Genomic DNA, 24,343 nt, shown 5'->3' with positions numbered 1-24,343 from the left:
TTGCAGGAAAGGTTGGAGCATGTGACATAATTGATTAGATTTTCATCTGCAATGTACACAAAGCTGGGGGGAATTCTCATCATACATATTTAAATAGAACGCTGAATCTCTGTCCCATCAACGCTTGATGGGTATTGTTTTAAGTGCGTGAAAAAAACAAAAACAGAAACCATTTTCTCATTTAATTACAAGAATTGGATCCAGATGGTAGCATYCAGACTTATGAAGGAGTGAGAAGTGATTTTGATTCAATGTCATTTTTATTTTCTCAGCACTGAGACGTGGATGATGGGGCCACAATTACTAGCAAAGTGTTKATTTTCTTCTCCACAATGGTTGCGATCCAGGACTGTGAATGTAGCTACATTCACATTTCTGAAGGAGCAGTGACATCCTTCTGTRCAATCTGTTCTGACCCTTCCTTKCCCCACCACCTGCGCACACACCCGCAAGCACATTCACATGCACATTTTGGTCTGATAAAAAAATCTTAGCATTTTTGTAATGTGTATGACACATATGCCTGTGTATGCCCTTTATCTCTGCGTATGCTCCACGGCTATTTGCAGTTCTGAGAATGTCCCCTGTGACAGTGAGACTGAGGTGTGAATTAATATTTTAATAAGCAGGTATGTATATATWTATWTTTTCTGTATGATAACTGCCTGTTCCCATGGCAACAAATCCCTGCCTTTGATCCCTGTAGAGTGCGTCATTTTCTCGTCCTTCGATGAGCCCTTTCTGTACAGAAACAGACAAGTGCTCGGATATTGCATCGTGATTAAGTTAACTCTTGTTTTTTCACTTTTGAAAGATAAGAGACAAACTAGTTTGAGTGTATTTTTGTTTCTGGAAGAAAGTGAGTCTAGGAGATTCAATAAATAATTTTATCCATATGAATCTTAATTTGAGATGTATTGGTTTAACAGCCCTAGACAGAACATGCAGCTTCCTAAAACAGTCTCACCTGAAGAATGATCATAATTACATAATTTCTCCTTCAGTGTTTATCTTAGTAGTGCCAGAGGCTGTTCCTCTAAAGGGCAAATAAATTCACAATATGACTCCATGTTAAAGGTTACACGAGGTAAAACAAGAGTAAAGCAACATAAAAAAAATCCTAAAATCTTCTGGCAGCGTGTTGTCTAGTCTCGGATAGCCACGACCTTGGAGCAACGTAAGCTAGGCAAAGGAAGGATGCTCTCTCTCTCTCTCTGTCTCTCTGTCTTTCACCAGCAGGAAGGGCCTGTCTCTCACCAGCAGGAAGGGCCTGTCTGGAATGTCAATCCTGTTCACTTTGAAGGAAGTTGATGCAATTTTCATTGACAACATTGACAGGAAAGTCGCACCAAGATCACATTTACTTAATAGCAAGACCGGGGTGTGAGAGCGAGACCAAGAACAAACCCACAATGTTTCAGTCTTCACAATGTTTATGTTAGGATCATTTGGCATAATCACGCAGGTGAATGCTTTGTATTAATGTTCGGTAACACTTTTATTTTAACGGTCGGTAATAAACCATTTATTAATCATTGCTCCCACATTTATTAACCATTTACTAATCGTAAGTAAAGTATTTTTTGCAGTCCCTACTCTAAAGTGAGCGCTATTTAACCCTTACCTAACCAACACTAACACTAACCCTTACCTGACCAAACCTAAACCTAACCCTAACCCTAAATGTTGTGCAATCGTTTTATAAATGCCTTTTAAATGTGATCTGCACTAGTGGGTTCAACGGCGCACAACATTTATTCATTTCTGCCTTGCATGACCTTAAATTAATATAGAAAAACTGCAAAATAATGTGTAACCTAATGTTCTCTATATATCATGGCATATGCGACCATAACATACTGTATGCGGCCCAAATCATGTATCATCTATGGATCTAGCAGCAGTGTCTTGTTTGTTTCTTATTTGAGCCAGAGGCTAATCATATAATGTATATATAGGATGGAGAGTAACTGATTGCACGTAATCTGATTACACATTTTTWAAAACTGTAATCGGTTACGTTACCAGCAAAAATATTGTCGATTCAGACACTTTTGAAAAACYATACGATTACTRTTTGGATTACTTTTACGTTCAGAAAGGATGTTTGCGAAAAAATACCATGACACCTTTCTATTTTCTCAATGACATTCAATTCAGCATTGAAAAAATMTGCAAGTTTACAGTAAATTTGTTCCACCTGGGCAAGTCTCCAAGCCAGAGACCACTATGATGACACACCAATGCGTTTGATGGATCTGTTTTGTCTTCTTCTAATGCATTTTAAGAGGAAAGTAATCCAAGATTTCGTTTGGGTAATCAAAAAGCTATGTTACTGATTGCAATTTTGGACAGGTAACTAGTAACTGTAAGGGATTACATTTAGAAAGTAACCTACCCAACCCTGTATATATGTCATGTGACATTGGCAATGCTTTTAGTTATATGCAAGAAACAAAATACACTTTTTTCTCTCTGCTGTGAGAGAGAGAGAGAGAGTGAGAGGGAGAGAGAGAGAGCATACAGAGTACAGAAAAGAGATGGAGACTACATTTCTTCATGTTTCATATCAAAGGCAGTTGCCAATACTAATTGTGTACTCTCTCTCTCATTAAGCCACTGATGACAACACATATGCTAATTGCCCTATGTCTCTGTAATGTCATCCTCAGACCTTTATTGATAGAAATCCCCAGTAGATTAATCCAGCACTTACTAAACATGTAGGGAACACGTTCCCTTGGGCTGGAAGTCATGTGGTGCGCAGGCAGCGACATCATAAAGGCCAGCCAAATGAGATCCAATGCTTTGTTTTACCCAAGGTCCACCTGGAGTCTGATTGGATTATGACAGCAGCATGCAGTACCAGACAACCAGCCCTCATAAAAAATTGTCAATTACTCCTCTCCCTTCAAATGTGCTGTTGCATGGCTCATCATGTCAACTCTTAATACGGACTTTACCTGGAATATAGAACATGTATCCATAATGTGWATATTRGCATCTGGTGTAAAAAAAAAWGACAATAAGTATTGTAGGTGCAATGAAATGTGTTGTTTTACAGGGTCAGCCATAGTAGTACAGCACCCCTGGAGGAAAGTAGGATTAAGTGCCTTGCTCAAAGGCACATCGACCAAATTGTCACCTTGTGTACTCAAACCAGAAACCTTTCAGTTACTGGCCCAATGCTCTAACTGCTAGGCTACCCAATAATGCTTGAATAGCAGTCATGTCCTCAACATAGCATACAGTAGGTTTGGAAACTAGGCATTATAAAAGGCCATTCAGTTAATGTTTCATATCTCTAGTGTTTCCATTCTAACAGAGTGGTATGTATGTTAACTGACAAAGAAATGCTGAAAGGCATTAGATGACATGGTTCATAGAAACCATGCTGTGGAATGTGATGTTGCCATTGTTAGACCATGAAGTGTGGTTTCTCTCGGTGACATGTAMAGCCACTCTCTCATCAGCAACAAGTGCACTCTACCCACCCTCGCCCAGTGTTTGAAGACTCACAGCCTGGTATCAGGAAACTTTGAAACAGAGACGTCCGTCCTTCACAGAGCTTGCATATCAAGGGAAATGTCAAACACCAATTACAGGGAGGGTGCTAATTTTGTACGTGTCATGTGGCTGCGACCAAATGTCCTTGTCTTGACTCAAGGGCAGTAGATCCTGAGTGCAGATGACACTAAAAGCTCCTACTGGTTGACACATTTAGCCCATGTCATCTTCCCGTGCTGAGTGTTACTTCAGACAGTCAATGTGCAYATCCTGTTGCCTAGTCACTTTATCACTACTTATATGTACCTCATACCCTTTCACATCGACTCGGTACTGGTACCCCGTGTATACAGCCAAGTTATCATTTCTCATTGTGTATTTATTCTTTGTGTTGTTATTTTTRTCTTTTTTCTCTCTTTTTTTCTCTCTGCAGGGAMGGCCCGTAAGTAAGCATTTCACTGCAGTCAGCTGATCAAGAGCTTCATACTGGTTTTCTGTAAGAGGCTGGAAACAAGGACAGGGACAGGGACAGTGGCAGAATCATGGGTATAGAATTTTGTGATGTTTCTATGGCCAGGCCAGCTAACAGATGTGAATGTTAACACCTCCCATGACTTTTGCCTGGTGGCAATTCATCACATTTCATCACACATGGATTCAGTCATGATTAGCTGGAGTGTGTGTAACTAGTGGGGACTAGTGTGAGGTTGTCTTGTTGTAATGAGTCTCATGTGGCACTGACCACCAGATATTTCCATAATCAATTTATCAATCAATTTTATTTTATATAGCCCTTCGTACATCAGCTAATATCTCGAAGTGCTGTACAGAAACCCAGCCTAAAAGACTAATTTCTTTGTACATCAGACAGATGTCATAAAACGAGTTGTGATGACTGTGAAATTTTGCAAATGTGGGAGAATCTTCAGCCGGACATCAGCTGATCCTGGGCTTGAAATAGAGCCAATGTCGTAGCTATGTCTCCTCGGATATATTACCTCTCACTGTCTGTAACAGCCATGCAACATGGCGGTTTCCTGATTGAACTGCTGTTTGATTTCCTGGAAYGTAGTCACTTTTAAATAACACCACAGCTGACAAGAGGGAGAGTGATCTGGGGACAAGTCGGTCAATACAAGGATATCTGGAGGAGGTTGGAAGTTGTGTCAGGGATTAAATTCCCTATACAGAAATCAATACCGTATAATATGCAAAGAGCAAGATCCATCCGCAGTCTTATCTTACATCTACAATAATGAGTATGGTGCATATGTGCATGTTCAATATGTCTATTTCATGGTACATTGCATTCCCATATTTCTGTTTATGATTGCCTAGCAAATGTAATACTGAATGTGGTAAGAATACAAACATCCAAATGTGGTGTAGCAACAAATTCATAACTTCCTTTTGAATTRCATCATCATCTCCCGTTGAATATTTCAGTGCATACTACATTGCGCAGCAGTACTGAGCTGACTGAGCAGACATTARAGACCTCCATTATGGTCACCCGTGAATCCCTAACACAGAGTAACATTTCAGAAACTGAACAGGACCAATAGCACCAAAGTTGTGGCTGAGCAACGCTGTAAAAGTCTGAGAGTACTGTTTTTTCCATCACGAGCCTGTCTGTCATAAGAGACAGGATCAGTTGGGACCACTTTCAAGCGTTGTAAAGCCATTAATGCACTCCTCCTGGGACACACTGTCTTCAACCCTGTAGACATTAGATCCAAAGAGAAAAAGCATAGCCTGAGTGTATACTCTTGAGCTCAGAGGTTATCAATGGCCAGGACCTTCTCAGAGTTTCAGCTCAGTGAGCATCTGTGGTTTTGCCTGAGGCAGCTGAATCACGACACTTGTGTGGTGTCTCTCATCTAAAACAGTGGCTGCATGAGAAATGTGGGGATCAGTTAAGGTCATTGATTGAGCGTCGTTTTAATATTCTTTAAGTTTGGTTATACAGGTTATATTGTACAGCTACAAATCTGAATTCMGTGTTTTTCAGCAAGTACGAAGGTTCAAAGGTTGTGCATTCACTTTGTTGTTGTAAGAGTTGGGGGTCTGCCTTTGACCTCCAACATGAGRATAGAAAACTGTTCACAAGGTCAGACGGACAATAGTTCATGTATTGTGGTGAAATGGAAGAGGAAAGACTGTGTAATTATTGTGACCTCAAAGAAATAGAGAATGAAACTKATTTTATTCTCTATTGCCCTTTCCACCGCGACGCTTGCTTTTATTCCAGAAAGCACACCAGATACAGTTGAAGTCATACGTTTACATACACTTAGGTTGGAGTCATAAKAACTCATTTTTCAACCACTCCACAWATTTCTTGTTAACAAACTATAGTTTTGGCAAGTRGGTTAGGACATCTACTGTGTGCATGACACAAGTAATTTTTAAAACAATTGTTTACAMACAGATTATTTCACTTATAATTCCCTGTATCACAATTCCAGTGGGTCAGAAGTTGGCATTCCAAATGGACAATGACCCCAAGCATACTTCCAAAGTTGTGGCAATATGGCTTAAGGACAACAAAGTCAAGGTAATGGAGCGGCCATCACAAAGCCCTGACCTCAATCCTATAGAACATTTGTGGGCAGAACTGAAAAAGCATGACTGAAAAAGCGTGTGCGAGCAAGAAGGCCTACAAACCGGACTCAGTTACACCAGCTGTCAAGAGGAATGGGCCAAAATTCACCCAACTTATTGTGGGAAGCTTGTGGAAGGCTACCCCAAAAAATTTGACCCAAGTTAAACAATTTAAAGGCAATGCTACCAAATACTAATTGAGTGAATGTAAACTTCTGACCCACTGGGAATGTGATGAAAGAAATCATTCTCTCTACTATTATTCTGACATTTCACATTCTTAAAATAAAGTGGTGATCCTGACGGACCTAGGACAGTGAATTTTTACTAGGATTAAAAGCCAGGAATTGTAAAAAACTGAGTTTAAATGTATTTGGCTAAGGTGTATGTAAACTTCCGACTTCAACTGTATACCCTGGCATTATGTGGCTGAGTGATGAGAAATTGAAATGGTTGTGTCCATTGTTTATTTCCATTTGCGGAATATTTAGATAAAACCTGGAATAAAAGAAAAAGGACTACCTATAATTAAATTGTAAAAATATTTAGCATCTGTGTAATGACTACTCAGGGAGGAAAAGGTGTAGATCTGCGTGGCAGGTGTTTATTTCGCCTTCGCAGAAATCGTGGTCACAGGCAGGCAATGGTCATACACAGGTAGGCAAACAGGCAGGTGAATCAAAAGTAGGACTGAAGGCTATAACTGCTTCTCACAAACGAGCTAGGACAAGGCTTAGTAGAGTCAAAACGAACAATACCACACAAAGGCACAAACCAAATGAACTGAACTAAATATGGAGCTGATGAGACCAGGTGAGTAACTAACACAGGTGAAATCAATGAACAAAAATGAAAGACAGGGCTACGTTCAAGAACACAACGAAACAGAACACAAGGTTGATGAGGAAAATAAATACAGAACCTTACACTATGTGGTTAATTGTGTGTGTACATAGATTGTGTATAGGCTTGTCTACCATATGCATCTTCTCTTTGTGTCAGACTGGGTTCAAGTGACTTCGGTTGTCACGCCCTGACCTGTTTCACCTGTCCTTGTGCTTGTCTCCACCCKCCTCCAGGTGTCGCCCATCTTSCCCACTTATCCCCTGGGTATTTATACCTGTGTTTTCTGTCTGTCTGTGCCAGTTTATCTTGTTTGTTCAAGTCAACCAGCGTGTTGTCTCGGGGCCTGCTTTTCAACAGTCTCTCTTTTTCTTGTCTTCCTGGTTTTGATCTTTCCCCTACTCTGGATTACCGACCTCTGCCTGACCTGACCCTGGGCCTGCCTGCCGTCCTGTACCTTGGCCCCACTACTCTGAATTATCGACCCRTGCCTGCCTTGACCTGTCGTTTGCCTGCCCTTGTTGTWGCAATAAACATTGTGACTTCAACACTGGATGCACTTAGGTCTAACCTGATATGTTTCTTTTTTTCTGTATTTCTTTGTCTGTATATGGTATGTACAGTGGCTTYCAAAAGTATTCACCCACCTTGGTATTTTTCCTATTTTGTTGCCAGGACAACAGGAGAGGATATTTTTAAAGTACTGGACAGSTTTGTGACATKAAATGGACTTTGGTGGTCAAGATGTGTTGGTATCTGTACTGATGGCGCTACAGCCATGACAGGGATACATAGTGGAGTGGTAACGTGCATGCAWGCAGTTGCTCCTGATGCCACTTGGGTAGACTGTAGRATCCACTGAGAGGCTCTTGCTGCCAAGGGAATGCCTGACAGCTTGAAAGACGTTTTGGACACTACAGTGAAAATGTTTAACTTTGTTAAAGCAAGGACCCTYAACTCTCGTGTATTTTCTGCACTATGCAATGATATGGGCAGTGACCACGATATACGCTTTRACAACATACAGAAGTYAGCTGGTTATCAAATGGTAAAGTATTGACATGTATTTTTGAATTTAGAGACAAGCTTAAAGTTTTCTTTGCTGACCATCATTTTCACTTGTCTGATCGCTTGCATGACGAGTTTCTCACACGACTGGCCTATCTGGAATGATGTTTTTTCTCACCTGAATGATCTGAATCTAGGATTACAGGGACTCTCTGCAACTATATTCAATGTGCGGGACAAAATTATGAGTAAGAAGTTGGAGCTCTTCTCTGTCTGCATTAATAAGGACAACACACAGGTATCCATCATTGTATGATTTTTTTAGTGTGCAAATGAACTCTAGCTTAAGGACAATGTCAAATGTGATATAGCGAAGCACCTGAGTGAGTTGGATGCTCAATTACGCAGGAACTTTCCCGAAACGGATGACACAAACAACTGGATTTGTTATCCCTTTCATGCCCGGCCTCCAGTCCACTTACCGATATCTGAACAAGAGAGCCTCATCAAAATTGCAACAAGCGGTTCTGTGAAACTTGAATTTAATCAGAAGCCACTGCCAGATTTCTGGATTGGGCTGCGCTCAGAGTACTCTGCCTTGGCATATCGCGCTGTTAAGACACTGATGACCTTTGCAACCATGTACCTATGTGAGAGTGGATTCTCGGCCCTCACTAGCATGAAAACTAAATACAGGCGCAGACTGTGCGTGGAAAATGATCTAAGACTGAGACTCTCTCCAATACAACCCAACATTGCAGAGTTACAGTATGTGTATCCTTTCAAGCACACCCTTCTCATTAACCTGTGTTAAGTTATTCACAATTTTTGATGAACAAATAGGGTTTTATATGTAAGATGGTTAAATAAAGAGCAAAATTATTGATTATTATTATATTATTATTTGTGGCCTGGTCCTATAAGAGRTCTTTGTCACTTCCCATGAGCCGGATAATGACAAAAACTCACACTCATTCTTATGTTTAATAAATATATCACATAGTGTGCGTGTGGCAGGCTTACAATGATGGCAAAAACATTTGAGAATGCGCTGACCCTGGTGCTAGAGGGGGTACGCAGCTGGAGGTTGAATGTTTGAAGTGGTACGGGACTATAACAAGTTTTTGAACTACTACCGTAAGGGATGGGTTGCCAATTGGTGATTTGACACGAAAATAAAATATAATTKATTCATTGTATGACTCCACCAGAGGAGGCTGGTGGGAGGAGCTATAGGAGGATGGGCTCCGTGTAATGTACATATTACCTCAATCAATCACCCCAACRACCTCATAACCCAATACTCTGACTCGGCACCTGTACTCCTTGTAAATAGCCTGTATATAGCCTCGTTGTTATTTTATTGTGTTATTTTTTGAGTTACTATTTTATTTTTATCTATTTGTTAATTTTTGTACTTTTTAACTGCATTGTTGGGAAAGGGCTGGTAAGTAAGCATTTCACAGTGAAGTCTACACTTGTATTCGGCGCATGTGACAAGTAAAATGAGATTTTATTTCATGGATGGGATGGAATTAATGAAGCGGAGTCAAACGTGGTTTCCATATGTTTGATGTGTTTGATACCATTTCATTTATTCCATTCCAGCCATTACAATGAGCCTGTRCTCCGATAGCTCCTCTCACCAGCCTACTTTGTACTCCACTCAAGTGGTGTCATGTATTGAAAAGAAGCAAACAAACAAATCGCACTATTATCTGTATCATCAATTCATGTTAGTAATTTATCTACCAACTGTTTCCTTGCTCTTGCCATGCTATTATTGTGATTATACTCACACAACAATCACAGTTGTGGGTCTATTCCTTACCAACTGTATTTTTTATTTTTTATTTCACCTTTATTTAACCAGGTAGGCTAGTTGAGAACAAGTTCTCATTTATAACTGTGACCTGATCAAGAATAAAGCAAAGCAGTTTGACACACAACAACACAGAGTTACACATGGAATAAACAAACATACAGTCAATAATACAGTAGAAAYAAATCTATAAATAGGCAATAAATAGGCCACGGTGGCGAAGTAATTACAATATAGCAATTAAACACTGGAGTGATTGATGTGCAGAAGATGAATGTGCAAGTAGAGATACTGGGGTGCAAAGGAACAAGATAAATAAATAACAGTATGGGGATGAAGTAGTTGGATGGGCTATATTACAGATGGTCTATGTACAGGTGCAGTGATCTGTGAGCTGCTCTGACAGCTGGTGCTTAAAGCTAGTGAGGGAGATATGAGTCTCCAGCTTCAGTGATTTTTGCAGTTCGTTCCAGTCATTGGCAGCAGAGAACTGGAAGGAAAGGCAACCAAAGGAGGAATTGGCTTTGGGGGTGACCAGTGAGATATACCTGRTGGAGCGCGTGCTACGGGTGGGTGCTGCTATGGTGACCAGTGAGCTTAAATAAGGCAGGGCTTTACCTAGCAGAGACTTGTAGATGACCTGGAGCCAGTGGGTTTGACGACGAGTATGAAGCAAGGGCCTGCCAACGAGAGCGTACAAGTCACAATGGTGGGTAGTATATGGGGCTTTGGTGACAAAACAGATGGCACTGTGATAGACTGCATCCAATTTGTTGAGTAGAGTGTTGGAGGCTATTTTGTAAATGACATCGCCGAAGTCGAGGATCGGTAGGATGGTCAGTTTTACGAGGGTATGTTTGGCAGCATGAGTGAAGGATGCTTTGTTGCGAAATAGGAAGSCGATTCTAGATAGCAACAGTCTAGTTCTATACATCAGAAAAGGGACAGCGTGTATAGTATCTCATGATGTTAGAGGAACAAGTAATGACTAGCACGGCAAAGATGGAGTGATCTCACCGCGAGAGGAATGAATAGTCCTTTCACAGAAGCAACATGCTCTTCCTCCGTATGCATTAGACATAACCGGGACAGCCATTTCCTTTCCCCTTGTGGATTTCTCCAAGCCATAGAGCTTACAGTGCTCTCAAAACAGCCGAGGGCACCTTCAAGGGCACTTATCCAGACTCTCCAGAGACAGGAAAAGCCCAGGGATGTAGAATTTAGTGTGTGGGAAGAGGGGGACCACAGGGGATGCAAATTGTGGGTTGGATCCCCAGGGGAATGAGAAGGGAGTGATCAGAYAATGGCTGCTATGGGGAGGGAACTTTATTGCTTCTGTGATATGTGGATTATAAGGTTTAATAGCATACTGTGTGCCTGTACGACTGTCTGTGAAAAGGGAATTTGCAGTGGGTCCATAGAGTGGGAGTGGGAGCCACAGGGCCGTTTAGAAAAAATGCAACCAACTTTTCTAAAAGGCAACTTCAAATGCATTTCTTCCAGTTCACAGTGAACATGTATCAACACCCAGGGACAATCTATTTGGATTTTAAATTGTGATCAAGTGTGTGTTACCGTCGTTCCACACTACGTTCTGAATATCAAGAAGCCCACATAATATATTGATGAACTCAACACTTGAAAAGTGCTATGATCTATAACAGTGGTGTAAATTACTTAAGTAAAAATACTTGAAAGTACTACTTAAGTCGTTTTTTGGGGTATCTGTACTTTACTTTACTATTTATATTTTTGACAACTTTTACGTTTACTTCACTACATTCCTAAAGAAAAGAATGTACTTTCTACTCCATACATTTTCCCTGACAACCAAAAGTACTCGTTACATTTTGAATGCTTAGCAGGACAGGAAAATGGTCAAATTCAAGCACTTATCAAGAGAACACGTGGTCATCCCTACTGCCTCTGGCCTGACGGACTCACTAAACGTTCTGCCCATATCAGATATGTCTATGTCCTGGGAAATGTTCTTGTTACTTACAACCTCATGCTAATCACATRAGCGCACGTTAGCTTAACCGTCTGGCGGTTAAGTATATTTTAGCAATTACAATTACTTTTGATACTTAAGTATATTTAAAACCAAGTACTTTTAGARATTTACTCAAGTAGTATTTTACTAGCTGAGTATGACAATTGGGTACTTTTTCCACCACTGGTCTAATAGTTTTCTACTAGGAACCAAATAATTGACAAGCAACCTTCACTCATTATATCATTGTTCTTCTACAGTAATTTGGTTTTGTTCAATGATGGTGAAAGTCAAATTGACCACAGCTGATGTATTATATCTGCCAATTGATCTCCCCAACCAAAACCTCAGGGGAAATAGACGTGTATTGATAAGGTATAGGGCAGGTTATTGGTCTGCTTGGGGTCACYCCCATAGTCCCTGCTACAATAAGATAAAACAAAATATCAGCCTTTATTGCTGTGAGGTCTTGGGACTCCCACACACCTGGAGGTCAGCTCAGTCTTCTGCAATGTAAATATCTTCTGATAGAAACCTTCTTTAGAAATATTAATATGCCTAACCTTTACAAAGGCATAATCTTTGGAGAAATAGAGTTCATGTTGGGTAGTGGACATTGTTTTGCTCTTAGAAGTTTTCATATCTAAGGGCTGGGTGTACAATACTAGTTTTAAGCTCAACTGGTTCATACGCTATATGACCAACAGTATGTGGACACCTGCTTGTTGAACATCTCATTCAAAAACCTTGGGTATTAATATGGAGTTGGTCCTCCCTTTMCTGCTATAACAGCCTGTCCACTAATGTTGGAAAATTGCTACGGGGACTTGCTTCCATTCACCAACAAAAGCATTAGTGAGGTCGGGCACTGATGTGGGGCGATTAGGCTCGGCTCACAGTTGGCATTTCAATTCATCCCAAAGGTATTCCATGGGGTTGAYGACAGGGCTCTGTGCAGGCCAGTCAAGTTCTTCCCCTCCGATCTCGACAAACCATTTCTGTATGGACCTCGCTTTGTGCACAGGGACAGAAACATGCTGAAACAGGAAAGGGCCTTCCCCAAACTYTTGCCACAAAGTTGGAAGCATAGAATTGTCTAGAATGTCATTGTATGCTCGAGTGTTAAGATTTCCCTTCYCTGGAACTAAGGGGTTTAGCCCGAACCATGGAAAACAGTCCGAGACCATTCTTCACCAAGCTTTACAGTTGGCACTATGCATTAGGGCAGGAAGSGTTCTCCTGGAATCCACAAAATCCATATTCGTGCTTCGACCTGTCAGATGGTGAAGCGTGATTCATCACTCCASYGAACGCATTTCCACTGCTCCAGTGTCCAATGGCAGCGAGCTTCACCCCACTCCAGCCGACGRTTGGTATTGCGCATGACGATCTTAGGCTTGTGTGCAGCTGCTCGGCCATGGAAACTCATTTCATGAAGCTCCCGATAAACAGGTCTTGTGCTGATGTTGCTTCCAGAGGAAGTTTGGAACTCGGTAGTGAGTGTTGCAACCGCTTCAMCACTCAGCTGTCCCATTCTGTGAYCTTGTGTGGCCTACCACTTGGAAGCTGAGCAGTTGTTMCTCCTAGACATTACACTTCACAATAACAGCACTTACAGTTGYCCGGGGCAGCTCTAGCAGGGCAGAAATTTGACGAACTGACTTGTTGGAAAGGTGGCATCCTATGACGGTGCCATGTTGAAAYTCACTGAGCTCTTCAGTAAGGCCATTCTACTGCTAATGTTTGTCTATGGAGATTGCATGTTTGTGTACTCAAATTTCTACACCTGTCAGCTACAGGTGTGGCTGAAATAGCTGAATCCACTAATTTGAAGGGGTGTCCAAATAATTTTGGAAATACAGTATAGTGTATGTCAAATCCTAATTCGTTCTCTACTCCAAAAAAAAAAAGATAAATTGATGGAGTGATTGAATTGTTCTGTACACATTGTAAAATGTATGAAATTAGGATAGGATATTGTCCTTTTTTTTTTGACTGGATATGCGTGGATCAAAGCTCATTAGCTGTCAGATTCAGTCCATCTTCTCCCCAGGGAGCCTCAGCAGCCATGCTTTAGCATCAGAATAGAAGTTATCAGTTAAACTCCCTATGAACCGACATCCACAAAAGATTAATTAGGGTTAATTTGCCTTTTACCGCAACAAACCCATAGAATGTACCAGTGTCTCAGTGACAGATTACTGGAACAGGGAGGATTCATTGATCTTTTCAATAATTGACCATTAAGGGAAAGATGACATTAATCATCATTGCCATTTTACTTCCCTCTCTGATGTTGCTTTACATAATAAATGACAATTCAAAAGACCTGCAATTCTATTACCATCCCTCTTTAGGTAAAATGAAATTCCACYAGAAATGATGGACACCCGGCTGTCCTAGACCTAGATTTAATCTGTAACTCTTGAGAAATACTTGCAATTTAAATACATTATTGCTATATTTTTTTTGTGTTTCCTGACTGTTTCTTCCTTTTAGTATGGCACATAAACCTCAATATCAACCGGATTTGTCTCAGAATGCATTGACATTGCTATGACCTTTCCAGTCATGTTTTATCCATCGCTGATAGTGGACAGAGAGATTTACCCCCTTCTCTACAACTGTAGAATGTCACAGACATATTTGGACAGGATGACCACCACAGACCATATTGACACAACTTTGATTAAATGGCACAGGCATTCCTTGGTGTAGAGTGGATGTAAGATGTAATGTATTGGGTTAAAAAATATATATTATCAGTTAAGAAATACAAGCATAATAAATGTAACCTGTAACTCACTTGTGAAATGTATAGAATATCTCCCCTGTATTTCATTTAAAAAACAAGTCAAGGGTAAGCCTTCCTTTATTACTCACCTGAATGCRTGTCTKCCTGCTCATACCCTCTTGAAATAATTGGAGATCATAGAGGAATTTGAACATTCCAAATGAGATAATGTTGCGGGCCATACATTCATCTCTATCGATAGTCATTTGTACATAAGTCACTCAAATCTCTTGTGTACCTCTCTCATGGTCARATTATACCTTTTCTTCTRTGTCATGTTTAAAGCTACATTGTCAACTAATCGACGTGATGAAGGGATTAACATCTATTTCCACGTTCTGATGTTAGATAGGAAGTCTGGTAAAGATTCATTGCTATATTTACACGTTAGGTGACCTTGCGTCAATGTTATATTAGTCTTTCATCATAACCTCATGGGCTGTTCATCAAAGGGAATTGTGGTCTTTAAATGGATCATGGAGGAGGAAAGCACTCAACATCCACGAAGTGCATTGGACATGCAAGGACAAGACACTCAAKCAATCACACACAAACAAACCCACATTCATCGAATCATAACTGATTTATGACAAACATGCTATGCTGAGAACCAGATTTTTGAGCTTTGGTCTGAATCAAAGAAGCTTAACACATTTCTTTATATTCAGTATATACCCTAGTTGGCAGTTTCTTTACCTGCACAGAGGGGAAAATCAGGGGAGAAAGTGTGTAAGTCTAGGGCATAATCCTCAGCATTCAATTGAATAACGGTGCTCTATTTATAACTGTCTGGAAGGCTGAGTTACACTTAATCAGGGCCAGGTTGAGAGGGGTGAGTGTGATCCCAGTAATTGGCAGACAGCCATCTATCTCTACAGTACAATGCAATGCCCTCTTAGAGGCAGATTCAGTGGAAATAAAAATAGAGTTAGTTATTGTCCATTGTAKATTTTTTCACCACCTGATGAAATATGGCAGCCTTCTACAGCCTTACAACAACAAACAGACTTCGATAATATGTGGTTTGAAGCAATGAAGCTGAGACCAGAGCTTTGTCCAATCAACATCTGTTCAACAGAACTGTTTCATAAGTCTAACTTGCAGGGTTGTCATGCACCCCCGAAATCTGAGGGGGCACAAAGTACGTGAGGATGGCTTGGGGGTGGTCCGGAAGGGGCCTAAGTTGGAAAATGTTGCATTTTTCAGACACCTGAAAGTGCTTTTTTCCTGCATTCTAAAGCCGTAATCATTATGCTTAATTCTATGTAAAAAATATATATTTTTCTGCATATCTAATCATAACTCTTGAGCTGTCTGTATCTTCCTGACTGGTAATTTTTTMAAAGAAACTAAATATGCTTCTAGGTAAAAGATTGAAAGGAATATTCAGTGAATTTAGTRATTGCTTGCTTTTCTAATGGCTTCTAGGTAGCTGGTTATGAGGTTGGGAGATTGGGAACCTATCTGGGCTAGCTAAAGCCAGCTTCATAAAATGTATAAGTGGSTAGTAGTATTACAGAGAAAAAACAAAAACAAACAATTTTTAGATATTTGAACAGGATAAATCTGAGGAAGCACGTTCCCCTGTTCCTCCTATGGGCATAGCACRCTTGCGAACGTGTGACCTCCACATATGTAAGTAAGGACAGAAAGTTTGTGTACAAACAGTATGTCACCCATCAGAGGGCTGCACTGGTGATATTGGGAGAGCAGTATAGGCAAATTATTTTAATATACAACCCCAACYTTTTAGGGTGAAATGTAAAATCATTGAATGGCCACTCAATTTACTAATTTACTAACTCTGCATTGCCTACTATTTTCACTTAGATACTGTACGTACGGATACATCTTGCTCCATGTTGTCAATTAAGTGCCGTCCCATTGTGGTTATTTTGCACACTGCAAGGGCGGACACAAGGTGTGTCTGAAATATGTCAAATAAATKATTGGGTATGTATATAAAACGTATTAAACAGACGAACACATCAAAGTATATTCCTATCCCATTGGAGATGCATATGCACCACAGCTGTTTTATTGGATGCCCTCAAAGTTATACTTTTACTGTACCGTATGTGTGTGTCCCTATTAAATATTTTATAGAGTATTTTAACTTAGTTAATGTGAACTAAGTGCATCAAGCTTGGGTCTGCCAAGTCCTAGATATATAATTGTTATCTAAGTAKATGAGTGGAGTATTGTCATATACTGTATAATCTTACTGATGTAGTCTAAGACAAGTGTTTGCAGTGTAAATTATCCATATTTTCATCGTTATTATTAGGATTCACAGAAATCGAGATGAAGTACAAAACATAAGAACATTTAGAGTACCCAAATCCACTCAACCAAAACACATTTTTGCCCAGCTGAAATGTAGAATATGATGCACGTTTGGACCCATTCAACTGCCATCAGATTAATGCTCTTTGGCTGAGAAAATGAGAGACATGTACTACAACTCACAGGATAAATCACTAGAAAGCGTTGGCTACATTGCGTCATCAGTAAGTCCGTAGCTATTGCATATGTATTCAACAGTCAAGTAATCTAGTTCCCCTCTAGTACTTCACTGTCAAACCCTAAGTCTTCACAGCCATTCAACTGGAAAACTCCATTCTAATGAATTGAAAAAAAAGCTATTAGGGCTTGTTTGGGGCCGTTCTCTGCACAATTTTATTTGATGTGTACCACTATAGTTGTTTTATGCAAGACCCACATGCCCTTGTGTATTTTCTGAGTTTATATTGTTTGACAGACATAAAGTATGCACAATTTTAGTTTTATTGCAAATTCAATGAAATTAAAGCCAACACCATCAATGAGAAAGCTGAGTAGTTTATATCTGTTAACTTGTTAAACATACTGGAGCTTGTTCTCATATACACATACCTGTATATCTGACGTTAAATAGTTTTCCCAGTTTCCACCACCCAAAACATTKTATCAAAGRAATATTTCAATATACCTGACGTTGGACATCAATGCATTTTGTTTTTGRTGGAAGAATACTTCATAACTGAAGCATCATATGAAAAATGAACCTGATCTTTTRATCAGTTCGAGAGTTTGTGAGGATCTATATTGAGTTTCCTACCTGACGGTGACAAACTCTGGGGTTTCCSACAGGTTTCTCATTACAGATGTGTAAGAGGCTGTAGCTCAGGAGAGAGTGCTGTCTCCCAAGCCTCTCTCCCATCCTCTTTGTTATGGTCAGACGCTGTGTGACCTGAATGGCCATAATAGAGGGCAAACAGCTGTGCCTAGGGAATCATTGGTCTGGCTTCCCTGTCAAACCTGATTTTTGCCAAGGCTCCACCTGTAGTCCAGAATAATCTCAAAGATTAAAATGGCCAGTTAGTCCGACGATGGATTTATAATGATTTTGAGACACACATACAGGAATGTATCTCAGCCCCACATAGAAGGACGTAGAATTTTTTTTAAATGAGGATGAGTACCTGGAAATCAGCTCCCCTAATTCTTAAACTACACCCATCTGTTATTATCAGTTCCCGGAGCCCCTCGCCCTTCCTCTGAGTCACTCATCACTGGATTGGTGAAGGAAAATGACCTTGTCAAGCCCCCTGGGAAGGTTTTCATACTGTTTTTCCAGTCTACTAGGAACTCAAGGGGGTTTCATCCATTCAATCCACGTTCCAATGTTGTTTTTATTAAGTCACCCACCATATCAGKATTCMAAAAACATTTCCCTCTGGACCCAAGGGTGATCAGAGAAATGASGCACAAGATGTGAAGATAAAGTATTAAAAGGGAAGTTCACCCCAAAAATCAAACACTCATATTTTGCTCATTTTCTGTGCTCTTTAAAAAACTGCTTAAGGATCCTCACCTTTTTTTTCTTCAATTTTTGCTTAAAATGACATGCCCAAATCTAACTGCCTGGAGCTCAGGCCCTAAGGCAAGYATATGCATACTCCCAACTGAAGATGGATCAACAACATTGAAGTTACTCCACAATACTAGCCTAATTGACAGAGTGAAAAGCCTGTACAGAATAAACATATTCCAAAATATGCATCCTGTTTGCAACAGGGCACTATAGTAATACTGGCAACGCAATTAACTTTTTGTCCTGAATACAAAGTGTTATGTTTGGGGATAATCCAATACAACACATTACTGAGCACKACTTTCCATATTTTCAAGCATAGMGGTGGCTGCTTCATGTTATGGGTATGCTTGTAATCGTTAAGAACTGGAGAGATTTTCAGGATAACAAATTAACAGAATGGAGCTAAGCACAGGCAAAATACTATAGGAGAACCTGGTTCAGTCTGCTTTTCACCAGACTCTGGGAGATGAATTCACCTTTCAGCAGGACAATAACCTAAAACAAAAGGCCACATCTACAAATATGATATGTTCTTGAGTGTCCGAGTTACAGTTTTGWCTTAAATCTACTTCAAAATCTTTGGCAAGACCTGAAAATACTTGTCTAGAAATGATCAACAACCAATTTGACAGAGCTTTAAGAAGTTTGAAAAGAATAATGGGAATATGTTGCACAATCCAGGTGTGGAAAGCTCTTAGAGACTTACCAGAAAGACTCATAGCTGTAATCACTGCCAAAGATGCTTCTATAAAGCATTGACTCAGGGGTGTGAATACTTATGTAAATTAGTTATTTCTGTATTTAATTTCCAATAGATTTGCTAACATTTCTAAAAACATGTTTTCACTTTGTCATTATGGGGTATTGTGTTTGGATTTAGATTATGGTGTATTGTGTTTAAAAAAATCGATTAAATACATTTTAAATTCAGGCTTAACACAACAACATGTGGAATAAGACAAGGGGTATGAATACTTCCTGAAGACACTGTATAGCGGTGGTTGAGAGGAGGGGGGCGTCCATCTGTAGAGACAATGTGTTCCTGAACAGTTCATCCACGCCCAAACAGCTGCCTGACAAGTGATCACCCAACCAACCTCAAATTAGCATTCTAATCAGCTCATATGGTCGTGTTAGTATTCACTGAAGAATGYAAGATGAGAAAAAAGAYCTGGCCTTTGCTGACCTGGGAATGTTGCCCTTCAAAGGTACTGCAAAGGTCTGCTGATCTTGAAGGTGATATGTGTGTTGAAATAATTGAGTTGAAAGACAGACAATGCCTGAATCCCAACCTTTTCAAATTGTAGTCAGGTACATTTCTATGAAACATTAATGCCAATGTTAATGAGCCAACCGAATTGTACACCTCAGCAGAAACAGATGCCATCCACTGCACTATAAATGTTAATGTCCATGACTTACTATTGTGATAGAAGCAATGACACAATGAAATAGTACATGTATTATTCAAATTGTCAAAGGTTAATCCAGAACACTTGGTCAAAGGTGGAATGTCATCAGATAATGTACAGGCAGCAGTGAACTGATATCTTCTCCCTGTTCCAATATAGGCAGTATGTTTCTGCATCTACTGTTTATTGGTAGGTTACACTTGTATCCTAGAAGCTGGTTTTCAGGGAAACAAAGAGGTCCATATAATTGGTAGGTGATTAGAAGTGAACAAGAAGATCACCTGAAAGGCCGCTCAGCAAGGAAGAAGCCACTGCTCCAAAACCACCATAAAAAAAGCCAGACTACGCTTTGCAACTGCACATGGGGACAAAGATTGTACTTTTTGGAGGAATGTCCTCTGGTCTGATGAAACAAAATAGAACTGTTTGGCCATAATGWCCATCGTTATGTTTSGAGGAAAAAGGGGAATGCTTGCAAGCCGAAGAKCACCATCCCAACCATGAAGCACGAGGGTGGCAGCATCATGTTGTGGGGGTGCTTTGCTGCAGGACGGACTGGTGCACTTCACATAATAGATTGCATCATGAGGCAGGAAAATTATGTGGATATGTTGAAGCAACATTGCAAGACATCAGTCAGGAAGTTAAGGCTTGGTCACAAATGGTTCTTCCAAATGGACAATGACCCCAAGCATACTTCCAAAGTTGTGGCAAAATGGCTTAAGGACAACGCAGTCAAGGTATTGGAGTTGCCATCAAAAAGCCCTGACCTCAATCCTATAGAACATTTGTGMGCAGAACTGAAAAAGCATGTGCGAGCAAGGAGGCCTACAAACCTGACTCAGTTACAKCAGCTCTGTCAGGAGGAATGGGCCAACATTCACTCAACTTATTGTGGGAAGCTTGTTGAAGGCCACCCGAAACATTTGACCCAAGTTAAACAATTTAAAGGCAATGCTACCAAATACTAATTGAGTGTATGTAAACTTCTGACCCACTGGGAATGTGATGAAAGAAATAAAAMCTGAAATAAATCATTCTCTCTACTATTATTCTGACATTTCACATTCCTAAAATACAGTGGTGATCCTAACTGACCTAAAACAGGGAATTTTTTCTAGGATTAAATGTCAGGAATTGTGAAAAACTGAGTTGAAATGTATTTGGCTAAGGTGTATGTAAACTTCCGACTTCAACTGTAGGTCGTTTGTCATGTAAGAAATGTCAGAAGTAAGAGTATTCATCAGGTCAAGAGAGAGGGGTAATCCAAGTTGACAGGACAACACAGTGTCAGGCTCCACCATGCCAGGCAGTTACACAACACAGGGTCACTCAGAGCCAAAAGCTACTTCAAAGTGACAAGATTACACAATGTCAGGCAAAGTGTTCATTTCTCTGGATACTAATATGGTTCAACTATATTTATATTTATATGTTGCTCTTTCCCTTACACTCTCCATCAACTTGTTCCTTTTGACATATATTTACTCAGGCAGGAAATCTAATTAGAATCTGTTTTGACCGTATTGTCTTATGTACTTATAGTAAATGTGTTTGCCTTTCATTTTGAAACACTGACTGGTGTGAGAATCAAAGTGTGATTATATGAACTGATTTTAATCTCGACTTCAAACGCTGTGCCATAATGCTTTCAAAAAGAAGAGATATCAGACGCAGGGAGAGAGACTGAGAAAGTCTTCATCAAATGTTGCAAAAGAGAGAGAGAAAAGTCTGCTTCTCCACCAAAAGTTCTCCAGACATTACAAAGTATATTGTGCATTTTAGTGCTGTTCAATCAATTGTGTTGTGATAAATTCCAATTTGATATCTGCATAAATTGTGTCATCCAAAGGACAGTACCRTTCATTGAGCAGTATCCCCAATACTGGAGGGGTTTCCCCTACTGGCCCTCCAACACCACTTCCTACAACACACTACTCACCAATTCAAATATTAACCAGTCCCAACCCTACCAAGCATCAGATATTAGCCAGCAGAGGGATTCTCACTACTGTGCTTTGCATTTGGGCTATCACACTTTAATTTAATAGCATTACATTTATCTAACAGAACCATACATTTAGTCACCTAGCACTCCTTTGAAGCTACGAAAGCTGATGTAGGTGTATGGTGGACTTTTTTTTAAATGATAGCGGCAGTATAAAAGGAATTAGGTAGGATTTTGGTGGTTTCGTTTATAAATCTTTTTTATGAAACAAARGAAATCAAGGACAACAGGCAGGTGATGTCAAGTGAGCTGCTACAATCAATGTAATGTTAGGTAGTGGGGTATGCGCAATGCCGTCGGGGGTACGCCAAATAAAATGTGATTCACATAAATAATAATAATAATAATTTGTTTAAAAATATATATATTCACATTTTCAAACAGTCCATTTATATTTTCCAACGGGGCTACACATTTGGGTAAGTTTTTTCTCTCACCTGAGTAGCCTCGTTTCACTGCCAAAAATACAATTAAACCATCCAGTGTTCAGCGAAATAACAACACAATGTCAAATACAGGTAGCCTAGTCAAATAATTAACATTCAATCACATTAACCGTTACTCTCTCGTGGGAATTCCACTGACGGTCCGTATGTAGCCAAARGTAGCTGCTGCTCATTCCGTTTGCTAGAAAATTGATAAATTGTTTAAAAAAGCAAGGCCCACGTCCATAGAGACACATACCAGCTCTACTCGTAGTACTGCTACTACCAGCAGTACTACACCTGCACCTGTCGACGAGACAAGTTGTTCTGCTTCCACGAGCACATCCAATGCTAGCATCAGTAATTCTACATTTGTTGTTAGCCCATCTAGCATGGACACTGACAGTTGTGAATCTGATGCAGCCGAAGAGCTACTGCCCCCTTACCCGGGAAAGCACCGAACAACAGKCAGGGACGTTGGACCATCGAAGAGGCGTAAATATGATGAGAACTACATTCATTTGGGGTTCACTTATATTGGGAGAAGTGCCTTTTCTCAGCCACAGTGTGTTATATGTGCAAAAGTACTATCTCACAACTCAATGAAACCTTGCTCAGACATTTAGAAATAAGACATGCCAATTTGGAAAATAGCCACTGGAGGTTTTTGAGCGAGAATTAAGACGACTTTCYAGTAATAAGACATGTATAAAAGCAACAGATACCATTAATAAGAAGAGGCTAGAAGCATCTCATATGGTAAGTTACCGAGTGGCTAGGTCAGGCATGCCCCATACTATCGTGGAGGACTTAATTCTTCCTGCTGCAGGGGAAATGGCTGGGACAATGCTGGGGGAAAAAGCCCAAAAAACTATACAGACAATGCATTCATCAAACAACACTGTTTCACGACGCATCAGTGACATGGCAGGAGATGTTTTGAAACAATTACTGTTTCGCATACAAGCCAAGGAATTCTGTGTTACAGCTGGATGAGTCAACAGACGTGGCGGGCCTGGCACAGCTCCTGGTATATGTCCGTTACATTTATGGAGTGTCAATTGAGGAAGACATCCTCTTCTGCAAAKCACTGGAAACCAGGACAACAAGAGAGGATATTTTTAAAGTACTGGACAGCTTTGTGACATCAAATGGACTTTGGTGGTCAAGATGTGTTGGTATCTGTACTGATGGCGCAAAAGCCATGACAGGGAGACATAGTGGAGTGGTAATGCGCATTCAAGCAGTTGCTCCCGATGCCACTTGGGTACACTGCAGTGTCCACCCAGAGYCTCTTGCTGCTAAGGGAATGCCTGACAGCTTGAAAGARGTTTTGGACACTACCGTGAAAATGTTTAACTTTGTTAAAACAAGGCCCCTGAACACTTGTGTATTTTCTGCGCTATGCAATAATATGGGCAGCCACCATGTAATGKTTTTACAACATACAGAAGTGCGCTGGTTATCAAGGGGCAAAGTATTAAAATTGAGACATTATAGTTTTCTTTACTGACCATAATTTTCAATTGTCTGARCGCTTGCATAATGATGAGCACAATACCCTGACCACAATACCTTGCTATGTGAGGATAGTATGCATCCCCTTCCCCTCAAGAATGGTCTACCATATAGCCAGTTATGCAGGGTTAAACGAATCTGTGGCCACCAGACAGATTTTGACAGCAATGCTAAAAGAAATGACAGATAAATTCAAAATGAGGCTACAAGGACAAAACRTTTGATGCTGCAATGATGACAATATCTCTAAAACCAAGAGAGGAATTACTAAAAACTCAACCAAAGAAGAAAAACAACGCAACCGTCTTTTGCACTAACTACACCAAGGCTTCGGAAAAAATGAAAGCAATCCTGAAAAAGCACTGGCATATTCTGCATTTAGACAAGAAAATTGCACACCTCCTCAAGGAACCCCCACTGGTGGTCTATAAGCATGGTCGCAATATTGGAGATAGTTTGGTGAGATCTGACATACCCCCTGAGCCCCCTGAGCCCGCTCAGACACTCTTGACACCTATCCCAAATGGGAACTACAAATGTGGCTCATGCG

The sequence above is a fragment of the Salvelinus sp. IW2-2015 genome, linkage group LG15 (genome assembly GCF_002910315.2).
Source record: "Salvelinus sp. IW2-2015 linkage group LG15, ASM291031v2, whole genome shotgun sequence".
Taxonomy (NCBI): domain Eukaryota; kingdom Metazoa; phylum Chordata; class Actinopteri; order Salmoniformes; family Salmonidae; genus Salvelinus; species Salvelinus sp. IW2-2015.
The sequence above is the reverse complement of the archived record's forward strand: the minus strand, read 5'-3'. Positions refer to the sequence as shown.